The sequence below is a fragment of the Cherax quadricarinatus genome, chromosome 27, assembly GCF_038502225.1.
Source record: "Cherax quadricarinatus isolate ZL_2023a chromosome 27, ASM3850222v1, whole genome shotgun sequence".
Taxonomy (NCBI): Eukaryota; Metazoa; Arthropoda; class Malacostraca; order Decapoda; family Parastacidae; genus Cherax; species Cherax quadricarinatus.
Window position 1 is genome coordinate 29,364,748 of NC_091318.1, and position 17,038 is coordinate 29,381,785.

The window sequence follows — 17,038 nt, forward strand, 5'->3', positions numbered from 1 at the left end:
GGCCAGCCATCCGCCTTCACCTACCTGGGGGAATTTACAGGTTTTCCTCCAACAATAAAAAAAGTAGATCATACGCTGAGAAATATAATTTATTAGAAAATTTGTTGTACCAAAGACACGGTCGTTAAGTGGAACGCACAAGACTAGGAGGTAGAAGAGGCAAACTTCCAGCACACATGGTTCAATTAAAAAAAAAATATCATTCAAAAACCCAGTGGTGAGTCATCATACCAGTCGATGAAACTGGAGATCTTTCCCCACCAGCACGTATACAGACGGAACAAAATTACTAAGTTCATTCAGGTACAGGGTTATCCAAGGTTGATTAGGCCCTAAACCAGGGCCTGATCAACCAGGCTGTTACTACTGGCAGCACGCAAAATGACACAAGCCCGGCTGGTCAGGTACTGACTGTAGGTGCCTCTCCAGCTCCTGAAGACAGCCAGAGAGGCAGTTGAACAGTCACGGAACGGGCCGCGGGGGCGTTGACCCCCGGAACACCCTCCAGGTATAGGTCATTCGAACTCACCTGAATGAACTGGACACGTTATAGGCAAGGGAATCAGAGAAAGTCTCACCATATACACAGAAGCAGACGACAGAGGTACTGCGCAAGCCACTACCGAGAATCTACAACAAACAACTGGAGAAAAACAGCTGATAAAGGGCCGGGAAAATGCAAATATATCACCGATCTTTAAAAAGAGAAACAGTCAAGATATTCTAAGCTACAAAGCGGTATCGTCGACGGGAATAGACAACAAAATAATGGAGGGGTTGATGATAGTAGAAAGTGGAGTAAGAAATCATCCAGCAAAATAAACATTGTAGATAAATGAACCGACAAGATGATAAATTAGACACTTGTGCAACATCTGGGTGTCTTTATTATGGACATGGGTACCCAAGTGTTGCACAAGTGTCTATTTCATCAAAATAATCATTGTTACAACACTCATCATCAGAAGAAAAGATGAGACAGACTGCATATTTCTAAGCTATCAAAAGGCCTTTGGCACGGTCCCTTATACGATATTAACATACACACCAAAACAAAATACATCCATCTGTAGATGTTCCAGTAGATGCGTAGATACAGACAAGAGAATAACAGTGAGGGATTTGATGTCATGATACAAAAAGGTAATATTTGTAGTGCCACTAGGATTAGGTCTTAGACTAAGTCTGTTCGTGATATATGCATGAGAATACGGTCAACAGAACTGCAAAATGCTTGAGGAAGACTTAAACAAGATTCAGAAATTGTCTTGGTGACTGCTAGAACTGAGCTTCAGAAATGGAAGGTTATGGGGGGAGTGATCAGAGGACATAGAGTATGTGCCAGAGTATCGGTATCGGTGGGTATTGACTATTTTTACGGTACAGGTGAAAAAACAACCGACACTTTAAAATACACAGTGCAACACGTCGAGACCAAGAATTGATCAAGGCCACATTAAAAACATGGCAAGGATATTATCTCACGATCATTTCTTCAGTTACTGGTTGAACCCAAGGGTGCTTAACCTGACCGAGTGACGCAAACAGTGCCACGTCTACCTGCAAGTGCCACCAACGTGGGCCATATGACGTAGGTGAAACACTTGTAACCAGGTGTGGGAGACGGGAGGGGATTCGCTCCTTGCTTATTGACTATACTAAAAAAACGGTAATACGTATATAAGTGTGCGTGTGTGTGTGTGTGTGTGTGTGTGTCGTAATGAATGATTGCCAGTGAATAAACAGAAGAATAGACGAGGACTGGAACTGTGTCCCTGGCACCTCAACCACAGTTCCAGCCCCCGTACATTTAAAACATAATTAAAAAAGAAGATTGCGATATTTCGGCATCCCAGAAGGGGGGAGGTTACCTGGAGGTTATTCCGGGGATCAACGCCCCCGCGGCCCGGTCCATGACCAGGCCTTCCGATGGATCAGGGCCTGATCAACTAGGCTGTTACTGCTGGCCACACGCAGTCCAACGTACGAGCCACAGCCCGGCTGATCCGGCACTGACTTTAGGTATCTGTCCAGCTCTCTCTTGAAGGCAGCCAGGGGTTTATTGGCAATTCCCCTAATGCTTGATGGGAGGCTGTTGAACAGTTTTGGGCCTCGAACACTTATGGTGTTTTCCCTTAGTGTACCAATGGTGCCCCTACTTTTTATTGGGGGCATTTTGCATCGCCTGCCCAGTCTTTTACTTTCGTAGGGAGTGATTTCTGTGTGCAGATTTGGGACCATTCCTCCCAAGATTTTCCAAGTGTAGATTATGATATATCTCTCCCTCCTGCGTTCCAACGAGTACAAGTCAAGTGCTTCCAAGCGTTCCCAGTAGTTAAGGTGCTTGACAGAACTTATACGTGCAGTAAAGGATCTCTGTACACTCTCTAGATCTGCGATTTCACCTGCTTTGAATGGAGATGTTAATGTACAGCAGTATTCCAGCCTAGAGAGAACAAGTGATTTGAAAAGGATCATCATGGGCTTGGCATCTCTCGTTTTGAAAGTTCTCATTATCCATCCTATCATTTTCTTTGCACGTGCGATCGTGGCACTTTTGTGATCCTTGAAAGTGAGATCCTCAGACATTACTACTCCCAGGTCCCTTACATTATTTTTCCGCTCTATTGTATGGCCGGAGTCAGTAGTATACTCTGTTCTAGTTATTATCTCCTCCAGTTTTCCATAACGGAGTAGTTGGAATTTGTCCTCATTGAACATCATATTGTTTACCGTTGCCCACTGGAAAACTTTGTTTATATCTTCTTGGAGGTTAACCGCGTCCTGAGCAGATGACAGCCTCTTGCAGATCCTAGTATCATCCGCAAAGGATGATACGGTGCTGTGGTGTATATCTCTGTTTATGCCTGATATGAGGATAAGGAATAAGATGGGGGCGAGTACTGTGCCTTGTGGAACAGAGCTCTTCACTATGGCAGCCTCCGATTTAACTCTGTTGACCACTACTCTTTGTGTTCGATTTGTTAGGAAGTTGAAGATCCATCTCCCCACTTTCCCAGTTATTCCTTTAGCACGTATTTTATGGGCTATTACGCCATGATCGCATTTGTCAAATGCTTTTGCAAAGTCTGTGTATATTACATCTGCATTCTGATTTTCTTCCAGTGCATCCAAGGCCATGTCATAGTGATCCAGTAGTTGTGAGAGGCAGGAGCGACCTGCCCTGAACCCATGTTGCCCTGGATTGTGCAGATTTTGGGAATCCAGGTGATTTCCAATCCTGCTTCTTAGCACTCTTTCAAAGATTTTTATGATGTGGGACGTCAGAGCTATTGGTCTATAGTTCTTAGCTAATGCTTTGCTGCCACCTTTATGGAGTGGGGCTATATCCGTTGTTTTAAGTGACTGTGGAATTTCACCCATGTCCAAGCTCCTCCTCCATAGTGTACTTAGGGCACGCAAAATGGGTTTCTTGCAGTTCTTAATGAAAACAGAGTTCCACGAGTCTGGGCCCGGGGCTGAGTGCATAGGCATGTTGTCAATGGCTTTTTCGAAATCTATCGGAGTTAGGGTAATGTCGGAAATCTGGCATACATTTATGGAGTTTTGAGGCTCATTCATGAAGAAATCATTTGGGTCGTCGATCCTCAGACCGATTAGTGGTTCACTAAACACAGAGTCGTACTGGGATTTCAATATTTCACTCATTTCCTTGTTGTCATCTGTGTAAGTCCCATCCTGTCTGAGTAAGGGCCCGATACTAGATGTGGTATTTGCCTTGTTTTTGGCATATGAAAAGAAATATTTTGAATTTCTTTCAATTTCACTAATAGCTTTAAGCTCCTCCTGCCTCTCCTGGTTCCTGTAAGAGTCATTTAGCTTAAGTTCGATAGTTTCCACTTCCCTGGTCAGCGCCTCCTTTCGTGTATCAGATATTCTAGCACTCCTGAGGAGCTCAGTGACTCTTCGTCGTCTTCTGTAGAGGGAGCGTCTTTTTCTCTCCAGTTTACTCTGCTTTTCTTCTTTCTTAGGGGAATATGCCTAGAACATGCTTCGGCTACCAGGAAGTTGATCCTTTCAAGGCACTGGTTTGGATCCATGTCATTTAAGACATCTTCCCAACATGTTTCGTTTAGGACATGGTTTACCTGGTCCCAGTTGATGTTCTTGTTGTTGAAATTGTATTTTGTGAAGACACCTTCACAGCTACATGCATTCTGCTGTTCAGGACCCTTATGCATGTACGTCTGGACTTCGATTACATTGTGATCGGAATTAGTTGTTTTTGATATTCTTATGTCTCTTATCAGGTCCTCATTATTTGTGAAGATAAGGTCAAGTGTGTTTTCTAGTCTTGTTGGCTCCACTATCTGCTGGCTTAAGGTGTGTTTTTCGCAGAGACTTAGTAGCTCATGTGTGTGTGACCTTTCATCTGCGCTACCTCCGGGGATTGTTTCAGCTATAACATTATTTGCTACATTCTTCCATTTTGTATGCCTTAGGATGAAATCACTAAGCAGTAAGATGTTTGGGGATGGAGCTGGAAGGTTTTCCAAACAGTAATCGATTTTCAGTAGCTGTTCCTTGAACTGTTGCCTGAATTTTGTCTTCTTTTTATTTCCTTCAACTTTTCGTTTTTATTTTTGCTCATAACCCGAGAACACCTCATCCAGGCTGTTCAAAATTTCAAGGTTCGTGCATGGTCACTGGGGCCAGATTCTTGGAACCTGGAGTTTACATGGAGAGAGTTCCGGGGGTCAACGCCCCCGCGGCCCGGTCTGTGACCAGGCCTCCTGGTGGATCAGAGCCTGATCAACCAGGCTGTTGCTGCTGGCTGCACGCAAACCAACGTACGAGCCACAGCCCGGCTGATCAGGAACTGACTTTAGGTGCTTGTCCAGTGCCAGCTTGAAGACTGCCAGGGGTCTGTTGGTAATCCCCCTTATGTGTGCTGGGAGGCAGTTGAACAGTCTTGGGCCCCTGACACTTATTGTATGGTCTCTTAACGTGCTAGTGACACCCCTGCTTTTCATTGGGGGGATGGTGCATCGTCTGCCAAGTCTTTTGCTTTCGTAGTGAGTGATTTTCGTGTGCAAGTTCGGTACTAGTCCCTCTAGGATTTTCCAGGTGTATATAATCATGTATCTCTCCCTCCTGCGTTCCAGGGAATACAGGTTTAGGAACCTCAAGCGCTCCCAGTAATTGAGGTGTTTTATCTCCGTTATGCGCGCCGTGAAAGTTCTCTGTACATTTTCTAGGTCGGCAATTTCACCTGCCTTGAAAGGTGCTGTTAGTGTGCAGCAATACTCCAGCCTAGATAGAACAAGTGACCTGAAGAGTGTCATCATGGGCTTGGCCTCCCTAGTTTTGAAGGTTCTCATTATCCATCCTGTCATTTTTCTAGCAGATGCGATTGATACAGTTGACGTATGTAGGTGCCTCGTCACCAAAGTTGCTGCACTCGTTCCGAACATCCTGGAATGGCCCAGATTACTTCCAAAAAAATAATCATAACCATAATTTTTAAAGGGGTAGAATGGTAAGCCAATAAAAGGCCTCGGTCAAATGACCAAAAGTTCCAGCTGCGGGTCAACATACGACTAAGACCTGCGTCAGGAAACGCTTGTCCTGTTTCCTGACGAGCCTTACCTAACCTAACCTACTTTCAAAACTCGCGGTGGCGTAGCTTAGTTCAAACGTTCGCCTCCTAATTTGTCAACGGTGGAGAGTGATATCCAAGTGTGTAGGTGCTGATTTAACCATTTTATGTGTGAAATACTGTGTAATCTTTATTCATCTTAAATCACAATAAATAAATTTCAGTTTACTTCTGAAGGCTTTAATATTTAATGGCTGCTGCATCTTAGGGCCAGGATAGTAACCATTAATTTTCTTTTGGTTACTGTTATCTAATTATATTCGAAATATTTAATCTTTCCACACTTCATTAATGAAATGATAATTAAAAGATTTTAAAAGTGACTCGACAATGAAAATATTAATAGAATTCCGTCTTCTCCTCTACTGTTGTTTTAGGATTCTTTAAACTTCATTAATACTGCCTTCGACAGGTATTTCCGGTTCATATTTCTCATAATTTTATTTTCACTGCCATCACCGATATTGAATTGGATGACGATGAAGACGGATAATATTAATGGTGACGAGTTAACCCATGAGGGTCATACGCCTCCTGGAGACTGGAAGGTCATCAGGACTGACGCAAGGAAAGAAAGGGTTGGTCAGAATAGTTGTATTATGAGTCCTTCACCTTCATCAAGGCAACTCAGAGATCAGTGGGCAACCCCCATCCTGTCCTTGATGGGACATATACCCAGAGATCAGTGATCACCCTCCTCCCCTGTTCTTGAAGAGATATACCCAGAGATCAGTGGGCACTTCCCCCTTCCTTGAAGGGACGTATACCCAGAGATCAATGGGCACCCTCCCTTTCCCTTCTTGAAGGGATATATATACTCCGGAATGAAAAAAACACTGTTTGTTCTGTTGAGTTTTTTAATTGTTCTTATTTAAATGAAAGTGAGTAAATAATTTATATATCAAAATATGTTACATAGTGCCATGGAATATAAATAATAACGGGCCGGGGGGAGAGAGAGGGAAATTTAATTCATATACAAAATTTTTAGTTTGATCGTTCATAAGAAAGATAAAATAAGTTGCAAATTTATAAATTGATGAGATCAGTGATGTTACATCAACAGAATGATGAATAAGACACGTGTAACATCTGTGTATCTTTTAGTGAGGAGTTTTTTTTCGCTTGTGCAGTAGGCTTTAGTATTCTAATACTTGATAAAACTCAGCTTTCAATATAATCGTTGATAAAGTAATCAGCTATCAAGAAAGACGATTAAAAAAACTGCACACCTCTGTCGTGTGTTGCTATCCTGTTCTGTAAATGGAACTATAACTACTTTTAAAGAGAAAAGAAAGGGGGGGGGTCGAAGATGTATAATGGGGGGAGGTGAGCATCACTGTACACCTGTTATATTACAGCTACACCTGCTGCCACGTGTGTGAATGTATAGGTGTAGGTGTATGTATGTTGGCAGATATGTATGAGTATGCGGGCTTATATACGCATGTATAAATATGTATATAAACATGTGTATATGCGCGTATATGTATGGGCGTATATATAGACGTAACTTACGACTGAGTAATGTGAGTCATACCAACTAGCTAAGCTGCTAAGGCATTCAGCCTACCATTAACGAACTGATTTAAAATAATGCAGTATTAAGTTGACCTACGTCAACCAAGAGTGAGCTAGTGTTGCCTGGTATGTTGTGTTTGTTACATATTGTTGAAGCTAGATGGTTCGAAGCTGTTACAACAACGAATCTTCACTGTGCCTACATGCATGTAATAGATTTGTATATGTTGATCAGTACTCTCTAGTTTACTTGTAGTATTGTTGTCTTGTTCTGTAATAATGAAGGTATCCTCATGGATTCCATTTTGCCTGTTTGTGGGATAGGCCATCCTGAGAAATGGTGATTCTTAGGTACCAGGAACTCCATCTCTGCTTCTGAAGCTACTGAATACTAGAGTGTACCTACCTACCTTGAATGGTAACGATATCATTATCGTCCAAAAGTCTCTCAACTCAGGCTAGCAGGCTTCGTCATTCTATGTGATGGAATATGACAGGAAAACATAGCTAGCTTGTTCCCACCACCCAACTATAATATAGAATACGGTAGCACCACGCTCCTGATGTATCCAATCTTCCCAAACATAAGAAAAATAAAGCGTCGCGACATTTACCTCACACTCACTTCCCCCCACCCCCTCTCTCCCCACTTGCTTCCTGGTGTCCTTCACCTCTGGGTGATACCACTGAACTGTCCCCTGAGATGGGCAGTAACATCTTCCTGCGCACCCTGCATCACGATTATTATTGTATTCAGGAGAAGCACTAAACCCGTTGGGGAGTGGAAGGCAATTATGTTGCAACAAAGGGGAGGATAGCTCGAGTTCCTTTAATGAAGAACCCTTAACTGGCATCAAAGCACTTCCGCTCCCTTTAAAGGGAGCTCACAGTCGAAACGACCCAGGTTCAATCTTCGGATGGGTCAAGACACACGTGGAAGTCTCCTTACACCTATTGCCCCCTGTTCACCTAACAGTAAATAGGTACCTATATGTTAGTTGAGTGTTGCGGGTGGAATCCTGGGAAGGGGACTCGAGGGACCCCTCATGGGAATAATCTACACTGGTTTTTTTTTTTTTAAGTTATCCTGGTTAATAATTCTAGGAGTCTGGAGATTAGGTGATGGTGTGGAGTTACCAAAGTATTATTCAGAGGGCTGAGAAGGGGTTGTTTAGGTGGTCTGGACATTTAGAGAGGATGGAGCAAAATAGGATGACTAGGAGGGCTTAAAAATCTGGGATGAAGGAAGGAGGTCGTCCTAGGAATGGTTGAAGGGAGGGGGTAAAGGCAATTCTGAGTGCTAGGGGCTATGACAATCAGCAGGCTTGTGTGAGCGTGTTAGGAGAGAGCAGAGGAAATTGATTTCTATGGCCTGACGTGCTGTTGAAGTGTGAGCAAGGTAACTTTTATGGGAAACCGGTTAGCCGAACTTGAATCCTGGAGGTGGGATATACAGTGCCTGCGCTCGGAATGAGGGTGGGAATGTTGTGGTTTGGAGGGTTATCCGACCTGCGATGTCAGCGCTGCTGCCAACACAGTGATGGTGAAAATGTTACTTCTTTGTCAGGTCACCCTGCCTGGGTAGGAGACGGCGGGTATATTAAGAAAATAATTCTCCATGGTAAATTATTCAAAAGTCTTTCTTCATGATAACAGTCACTTATTATTAATTATTTTACATGACCGTAGATATCCCAGATTATTATGAGTCCGGGGACTGGGTCCCAATGTGACACAATATTTAAAAATAATATGGTTAGTTATATATAATATAGATAAACAGTAGTTTTTAATTTATGATTATAATCACTGTTATTAAGGTGAAACACTAAATGCGTAGGGATCATGCGGTGTTTGGGGAAATGGATGGCAGTCAGGTACAGTCCAAGAAAGGAAGCAACAGATCAGCTTCCTGCATCAGGAGCCCCTTACAGGCATCGAGGCAACATGCTAGGTAGTTAATATTACACCCTGCATGGGCATCAATCACAACCACGCCAGAGGTTGCCTCATCACTGAGCAGGTCATTGCTGCGTCAGGTGCGTCCCCAGCAGTAGAACCAGAGGCTGCCTCATCACTGAGCAGGTCATCACTGCGTCAGGTGCGTCCCCAGCAGTAGAACCAGAGGCTGCCTCATCACTGAGCAGGTCATCACTACGTCAGGTGCGTCCCCAGCAGTAGAACCAGAGAGGTTTTCGTATTATTGAACAGGTCACCACTTGTCAGGAGACATTTTTCCTGTTGAAAAAAAAAGAATAACTTATTTTTTAAACATAAATCTTGGTGAAGAATGCCCATACCTGGAGGTTATTCCGGGGATCAACGCCCCCGCGGCCCGGTCCATAATCAGGCCTCCCGGTGGATCAGGGCCTGATCAACCAGGCTGTTATTGCTGGCCGCACGCAGTCCAACGTACGAGCCACAGCCCGGCTGATCCGGCACTGACTTTAGGTATCTGTCCAGCTCTATCTTGAAGGCAGCCAGGGGCTTATTGGGAATTCCCCTAATGCTTGATGGGAGGCTGTTGAACAATCTTGCGCCCCGGACACTTATGGTGTTTTCCCTTAGTGTACCAATGGATTTAGTAAGGTACCTGTTGGGGGAGGGGTGGAGCATAGGGTTTAATGGTATGTGAAGGTTTTTACCTTTTGACTGTGGTGGAAGTGTGCTGGAGTAAATTAATTTGGATTGTTGGAGCGTTTAATGAATTGTGTATAGGTGTATGGTAATTAATTTTGTTTATGGTGATTGGTTTTGTTCATGTATATTGACATCCATGTATAATGTGTACTGTATTTTAAATAAAATATAAAAAAAAAACTAGGTGGTTTAAAATGACACGTGAGCTTGATCACTTCTAACAGTGATGAAAATCTCAGGACCGAAACTTTTTCCAAAAGGTATGTCCTAGTGTATGCTCACGTGTCTTTTTATATAATTTTTTAACACATTTACAGAAAATAATTTATGTGGAAGATCAGTCAGTAATGAGAGAGAGAGAGAGAGAGACAGCGTGAAACAAGCTTTTGTGCCACAAGACGGGCAGAAAGCATCAACTTCACTCTGACTGTACCCTTCTCCAGAACATCACTCCATCTGAGATCATATATATCCAGGATGACTCGAGTCTGGAACACATTCGTACAGCATAATGATGTCAACGAGATAACGTCAGTTGATCAAATGAAAATGCTGGCCCACAGATGGTCCACAGCTGGCCCACAGATGGCTCCAATTTCATCTTATTCCCTACCTGTATGTCTCATAATAAAAATGCTTTCAAATGAGCTGATGAAGGTAACAGCTCTTAGCTTGTCAGTAAAGTTAGGAATCCTTAACCTGTAAATAGCTTGTCAATAAAACTAGGGATCCTTAACCTTGTCAAACCCTGTGTAAAGAGAGAGAGAGAGAGAGAGAGAGAGAGAGAGAGAGAGAGAGAGAGAGAGAGAGAGAGAGAGAGAGAGAGAGAGAGAGAGAGAGAGAGAGAGAGAGAGAGATCTGGAGCAAAGTTATGACCATTTCATAATGCTTTGTATTGTGGTATTGTGAGATATTATGAGATAGGAGATGGCGATCCCTTACTTGATCTTCCTGATGCGATCAAACCATACAAAGGTATTTTCTGATGTATTATCATTGTCGGTGGAATTATGGTGGAGAAAAGTAAGGAGTGAGGATGACTACTTGATTAGTAACTGGAAGTTCCTTTCAGGGTGATGAGTAGAATAGAAGGTGTGGTTAGGGGTTTAGGGGATGGGGATGAGTGAGGGAACAGGTGAGGAGGCACAGACCTGGGGATGGGGGAAGTGATCAGCTGGGTACCCACGGTGACCGGACACGTCAGCAAGTGGTGAGCCTCGATTACCACCCATTTTTGTAGCATCTCTGGCAGGGTATTGATCTGGGCAAGTGATGCTACTAGTGCAACATCACATCCTCTGTTCATGGGAGTGTCAAAATGTCACAGGAAGAAGCACAAGCGATATACTCGATTACACAAAACATCCCGTTTGTAATCGCCACCACAGTCAATAGCACTCGCAGCTGTGTCTGAGCAGCCTAACGGGAATTTTGTTACATGAATTCTCTTACAGCAACCTATCCAGCTCAATGTTCCTGTATTACCCATAAATTGTGGAGTTATGTAGACAATGAGTTATATAAAAATGTGTTAAGAGAGGTGAGTATTAGGTAATATGTAGGATAATGAGGGAGTGAAGCCAGCATGAGGGAGCTGGGTGGTGGTGTAGGAGGGGCGAGCGTTGGTGTACACAGACAAACTTGCCACACTGACAGTCTCTTGGCTCACACTGTTGGTGCTGCAACTGCTGCTGGAACATCCAACAACTTCATTTCACAGGTATTGTATTCTCGTTCGTATTCAGCAGGTTTGCCCAGAGCTACAATAAGCAGAGAAGGAAGAGAGAAAGCGGTGGCCTGAGCCAGGGATGATCGACTCAGAGAGTTTTCAAGTTTTGGGAAGTTCAGCTCGTGTTTAAACTTTGGTAACATCAGAATGTAAACAGACTGAGTGTTAATAATGCAAGGAAGACACAGCGTCATGCTGATGGGATTAAGTACCAAGATTTTGTTTCTGACTTCATACGTAGTCACACCAACCCTTGTGACGTCAGTGATGCTGGTAACTCGTACTGCAGAAATTGTCAGCATAAACTCTGTAATGTATCCCCCTCAGAGAGGGATACAGTGATGCTGAAGGGCTCTTGATACAAACAACTGGAGCTACCCACCCCTTCCACAGATCAAACATTACCGCCGATTTACCAGGCGTTGTATTACCCCCAGTGGATTTAGAGCATTCCCATGAATATAGTAATAATGTAGTGTCTAACCTCGGGAAATATAGCGCCTCTGCCCTATCTGTTATTCGGTTTTCATAATATTTTATTGCATTTGGCAGATATCTATTTCTTGCCTCCACCATTCTTTAGCTCTTATCAGTTTATCTCTGACACCTCCCATTTTCTTCAGACTACTTTTTGCGGATCTTTGTCCACCTCTCCCTCAAACCCTAATTTTTCCTAAAATTTCCCCCCCTTCTGGTTGACTAATCTAATCTTTTTGTCGCGGATAACCCGAAGATTGACCAAGTATTTCCTGCAGTAATGTTTTTATGGTCTCTGTTGTACTTCGTATGCAGTAAGAATTGTGCTCTGTATTCGCACTATACTGAATGCTTATCGTAAATGCGACGTTGAATTGTACACACATTGTAAAGTTTGGTGAGCTTTATTTGTACTCTGAAGCAGCTTTGTATGACTATTATGGGTTTAGCGCTTAATTATGTTTATAATAATTATACTCTGGAGATATTTGATAATTTCAATTACTCAGAGAGTTAAGTTTCTATAGAATAAAGAGATGTAGGGCTTTACTGTTAATGTACTGTGAACTATACCTCTGATACTGTATGTAAAATCGATGCATGGCTAGACCTGTTGCACTTATGTGTGGGTCCTCTCCCATTGGGAGAGGACCCAGAATTCATTCCCTACTACGTGTGTGGGGTCACCTCTATTACGGTAGGTTATACTCTTGCCATAACTCATAAATAACTGAAGAACTGTAAATCTCACGAAGCAGTTCTTAGTCTTCTTGATAGACAGATATTCCTTTCAATTAAGAGGTTAATTAGTTTACAACTAGCTCACAAAATAGAAATTTAAAGTAATCATTTCCGTCTAGTTTACATTTCTAACTTGTAGTTCACGAAAGCGTAATAACACGATTACAAAAAAGCCACGGAACGGGTGGGGTTAGTTATGAATTATTTCAGCCAAGGTATTCCGACTTCTTCAAGATTAGTCTTTGTGCAGGAAGTGTGGTAAATAAGGGGACCGGCACCTGCTGTCCTGTGGCAGGCACCTGCTGTTCTGTGGCAGGCACCTACAGTTCTGCGGCAGGCACCTGCTGCTCTGAGGATATTAGCGCAAATAAGTAAGTTTATTTAGGCACAGGTGCACACAAGTACAGTTATCATACATAGTGTAAATTACCTAGGGTAACCCAGAAAAAGTCAGTAGCCTAATACCGAATAAATTCTTACTAAAACGGCACCTAAATCCTGATAAAAGTACAGCAATGCTAAATTATCCAATTATCGAATCTGCACACAGAAATCACTCCCTACGAAAGTAAAAGACTGGGCAGGCGATGCAAAATACCCCCAATTAAAAGTAGGGGCGCCATTGGTACACTAAGAGAAAACACCATAAGTGTCCGGGGCCCAAGACTGTTCAACAGCTTCCCATCAAGCATTAGGGGAATTACCAATAAACCCCTGGCTGCCTTCAAGAGAGAGCTGGACAGATACCTAAAGTCAGTGCCGGATCAGCCGGGCTGTGGCTCGTACGTTGGACTGCGTGCGGCCAGCAGTAACAGCCTGGTTGATCAGGCCCTGATCCACCGGGAGGCCTGGTCATGGACCGGGCCGCGGGGGCGTTGATCCCCGGAATAACCTCTAGGTAACCAGGTAACCAACAGATAATGATATTTATAATTAAAACATTAATAAATGATGTCGTTGTATTGGTTGCTCACTTATTAAAAAATGTCATTTAAATAGGCTGGGCAATATAGATGATTTGGGAATATTCAATAATATACAATTTGGTACATAACTGGAGTCTACCCAGTGTTCCGAGGATCAACGCCCCTTGACCCGTTTCCCGACCAGTCATAAATTAAGCAAAAATCGCGCCATAAGAAGGACCAAAGGGCACAGGCCTGCCCACGGGCGCGGGTATACAGTAAAAGTTCCAATTAGCCAGGTTATGATGGCTATGTGAGCCTGCATGCAGCTAGCAGAGACAGCCTGGCTCCCAGTCCAGGATGCGAGGTAAGAAGAAACCAGCCATAGGTCCTGTCTTTTCCTACCAAAAGAAATTTTACTATGTTATCTGGAGTAATCTGCACATAAATTGGAATCTTTACATGAAATTATATATGGAAATGCTAACCTGCCTAAAAATGTGAAAATGTAGGCCAGAAATGTCATTGGCTGAAAAAATAACAGCTATTATGCACCCCATGCTTATCCTGGATACACGTGTTTGCTACTATGTGCCTTCAAGGGTAGCCCTCCCTCATCCCACAGCGCTAGATCGTCTTGACGCTGTGATAAGGGCTAAGTGGTTTGTGCCTAGGGGTAGGGGATTCTTCTCTAGGAGGGGAGCCACTCTCTTCACAGACTGCTTGCCTGACTTAGAACTCAGCATCTCTTTCGGCATAAATGATGGGAATATTTTGTCAGGGTTTGCTGACATATCATGTGCTGTGGAACGACTTGTGGATATGGATTGCGAAATGGGGAAAGTTGACGATAAATGGTTATACCTATTTTGTGAGTACGTAATGAGAGTGCATTGGTGATGACAGTAACAAGTTGATAATTGATGAGTGTAAATTTGATAATGTTAGAAACTGAAAATGCTTCAGTCGTTGAATAACTAAACGGTTCTAAAGTTTTGTAAATAAACAAAAAAAGCAACGAGGTGCATCTATGCTATTGAAGGTCTCTTGGTCTGAGGACATAAAACTAGCCTCTCTTTTCTCGGATCAAGCCTGAGTACCTCTCATTCCCTAGGAACTTGATAACTTTATATATATATATATATATATATATATATATATATATATATATATATATATATATATATATATATATATATAAACTATGACATCATAGCTCACTTTCAGTACTGGGTAACGCCAAACATGTCACTGTAGGTCACTGTCCCAATCATGTTCCCTCTACTCACTGTCTGGTAATTCAATATCTTCACTCTTAAAATGCACGTTATCTTATTATTATTAGGGGAAAGTGCTTGGGGGAATGAGAGGCAATCAGTTTTAAATCCAAAAGAATGGGGGGGGGGCATAATTCCATTCATCTAGAGCCCTTCGCTGCCATCAGTAAACCTTCCATTGTCGTACTTGAGGGGTGCAAGGTCCCTCTTCACCTGATAGGAATTTAGTATAATACTTAAACTCACTCGACTGAGTTCCGAACAACGCTCCTTACAAATTATAGAGCTACACTATTGAACGGGAATAATAAATCACTTCATATTCATAAGGGATACAGTCCCAGGACAAAGTTACATCCTATGTGAGAGAGTACAAAAAATTATTGCTTAAATACATAGGAGTTATACTAGTAAAATACACTTGAAAATAAAGTGGGCCACTGCAGCTTCTACATTAGGTCCACTAAGTTCTTAGCACCTGTTTCAGAAGTGGCATCATCATCCTCAGCAATATGTTTTGCAAGACCAGACCATCTCCAGGCAACTCGGTGCTTGATTGTCTTTCCTCAGTGGAGGCCGAGGTCAGGCTGTCTCCACCACCTAACCACTTGATCTACATGAAAGCAAGTGAGCCTTGTTTTTACACGCCCAACATTCCATACTCAAGTGGACAGCTGTATTGGCATCCAACATCACACCTTGAGGGGTATCATCATACACAAACCCATGATCATTTGCACGTCTTCCTCTCTCTCTCTCTCCTTCGTCTGACCTTGCATCTCTGCTTCTTTGTACGTCCTGCTTGTCTTCCCACGACACGATATTCTGCGACGTCAGGTTTAAATTTCTTCGGTTCAAAAAGAACAAAGAACTCAACACAGGATAAAAAAAGCAGTCTTTTCTTTTATAGCATTCAGTGGAAAAGGTAAATACTATAGAATACTATAGAATAATAATTTCGGGCTATCTGTCGTTTATAGTACGCAATAAATATAGCAAAAGGGAAGGAAATTGGCACTGCAACTCATTATTGTAACTACAGACGCTGTATAGCCCTTGTGGCTTAGGGCTTCTTTTTTATTATAATAATGTAACTACAGAATCTCAATGTAAACTTTCAAAGAAATAAAAATTGTATTGTATATTGTATTTTATAACAGGATAACAGGATGCCACGCTAATAAAAGTAGTTGTAAAAGTACTTTTGGCTTCTTGTCTCTTAATTTTATTTCCTGCTTATAGTTAATTAGTGCTTCCCCATGAATGTAATAATGCTAATAGTTAAGGCAGGCGAGATATCAGATACAAAATATAAAAATTATTTACTGCTTGCGTAGAATCAATAAAACAAGTAACTGGGATCGCTTCAAAACACACTATGTATTCTGTAGAGCAGATTTTATACATTTATTTATCACTGCACCATGGAGAAACGAGTGGATATATACAGAGAAAGATCGCAGTCACCAAGATTCGAACCCACTACAGGAAGACTGGCAAGGTTCCCATGTGATGCTCTTCACCACTCGGCCACAAATGCCTCATCTTGGGAACCTTGCCAGTCTTCCTGTAGTGGGTTTGAATCCTGCTGACTGCGATCTCAGTAGATGGGCCACCTGTACTTAGTGGGAGTATTTCGTGGATTGTGCTTTAAACTGTCTTCCAGACACTGTCCACATACGAATGGTTCTACATTCGAAGTTTAAGTGGCCAGGATGTTTCCTCATTCATCAAATTTTGATTAATTGCGACGCTGAAGTGACGAGTGACTTTAATAGGGGATCCAAAAGTAGCAAACAAAAAGATACAACTTGAAATTATGCATAAAAGATAGCCTGGTTGCAATTTCTTGAAGGTCAAAAACTGGGCTTGTAGATGCGGAAATGAAGGCATCTTGAGTTCTAATTTCAACCAAAAGAACTGGAGGTAGTACTGCTCTTCAAGACAGTTTGTGACTTGAGCCACTTAGATGGAATAATCGCTGTGGTTCTGACAAACGCAGAAACCTTGATAAATGATCTTGAAATCGCTGAAGATCGTGGAGAAAGTGATCACAGTGTTTGGCATCATTCACAAAAAATAACAGTTCACCCACAGAAAAATATTTTAATATGTTCATGCTAGACTT

General features: G+C 42.4%; 1 protein-coding gene across 3 annotated transcripts in view; it reads left to right on the forward strand.

Moving 5' to 3' along the window:
* The first annotated feature begins 10,968 nt into the window (after positions 1 to 10,968).
* LOC128691167 (UDP-glucose 4-epimerase) overlaps positions 10,969 to 17,038 on the forward strand; it is a 43,761-nt gene continuing 37,691 nt past the window's right edge. Inside the window, exon 1 of one of the 3 annotated variants that reach the window (XM_070089203.1) lies at positions 10,969 to 10,991. The gene's annotated coding sequence lies outside the window, so the exon portion shown is untranslated. Of the gene's footprint in view, positions 10,992 to 11,345; positions 11,502 to 17,038 lie in introns of those variants that run through there. The other 2 variants (XM_053780015.2, XM_053780014.2) reach the window with 2 other exon arrangements.